General features: G+C 34.5%; 1 pseudogene; it reads right to left on the minus strand.

Moving 5' to 3' along the window:
* The window catches only part of LOC107694236 (ras and EF-hand domain-containing protein homolog), a 13,939-nt pseudogene extending 13,501 nt beyond the window's left edge, over nucleotides 1-438 (minus strand).
* Nucleotides 439-1,349: the final 911 nt, after the last annotated feature.

Here is a 1,349-nt window from a genome sequence, read left to right on the forward strand (position 1 = left end):
TTCTTCCAGCCTATTATGAACATTGTACATAAAAAAAAAAACATTTTGTAAAAATGCAACATATGCACCTTAAATATTTAGAACCAAAAACAAAACTTTGATGGACAAAGATCGGCTAAACAATACTAAAACAACATTTGAATAGACATAGCTGTCTGGATATATAAAGCCATGACAGATGTGAATAAAATAAAATAAAAAAGTGGTGAAAAATGTCCACTTTAAGGACCCCTGCTTTACCCTCATATCCGTGCGTGTGATGAAGCCCTTTCCCTCGCTGTCACAGATCTGGAAAAAGTCCTCTATTTTGTCCAGCATAGCAATGTGTCCCCATTCTGCCTCCTTATTCACACTTTTGCTTGACTTTTCCTGCTTCTCATCCTGGTCTGAGCCACTGCTGATGACCTGTGTGGAACTATCATGTCCAGTCTCTGACATGATTCCAGTATAACTTGCCTTGACTGTCTTAAACAAGTCAGGATGCAGTGCAGGTGAGAGACGTGACTCAAATGGGCTGGACATCAAAGCTAGGTCCAGTACGAAGAATTATCCTGATTAATTGAGGAGATGTAATGCATTGCTGTCTTGAACTGAATCTCTGCTGTGGGTCCCAGCTGGAAGTGCAAGAAAAAGTCATGTCAACAATCCTTTGACTTTGAGAAGTGAAATGCAGATTATTGTTGTATATGTGTTTGTGTGCATGCAGCAGAACAGATTTACAACTTCAGGCTCTTGAGTCAGAACTGTAAAAACTAAACATTTAATGTTTAATTGAACACTTGAGTACTTTAAGTACTTTAACTAAAATTATAAATGTTGGTAAATGCAAATGTAATGTAAAATTATGTATGGGAATGTAAAGATTAAGAAAAACTCTAATTTTCACATACATATAAATTTAGTTATATTTAGTTCAATTTAATTGAGTTTATTTAGATCATGAAAAGTGATTGAACATTTGTTAGTGCGCATCTACAAAGCCACAGTTGGCGACATCAGTCAGCAGCAGTGTTGCCAATTTAGCAATTTTGTTGCTAAATTTAGCAACATTTCAGACTACCCTAGCAACTTTTTCTTCCAAAAGCACCTAGCAACAAATTTAGCTATTTTTTAATTTTATTTGGCTACTTTTAGCAACTTTTGATAAGTTACTCAAACAATAAAAAGGCACACATTTTCCATCTAAATTTCACAAAAAGAGGTAACCAAAGATGCCTAGCAGTACACAATATCATGTGAATTAAGTTATTGCTATTTGCATTTGTTCAATTTGAAAATAATAATAATTTAATAATTGTTCATTTATGATACACCTTGTTAGTAGCTTGTACCTGCGATTGTTGATCAGT

The sequence above is a fragment of the Sinocyclocheilus anshuiensis genome, unplaced genomic scaffold (assembly GCF_001515605.1).
Source record: "Sinocyclocheilus anshuiensis isolate Anshui unplaced genomic scaffold, SAMN03320099.WGS_v1.1 scaffold1316, whole genome shotgun sequence".
NCBI lineage: Eukaryota > Metazoa > Chordata > Actinopteri > Cypriniformes > Cyprinidae > Sinocyclocheilus > Sinocyclocheilus anshuiensis.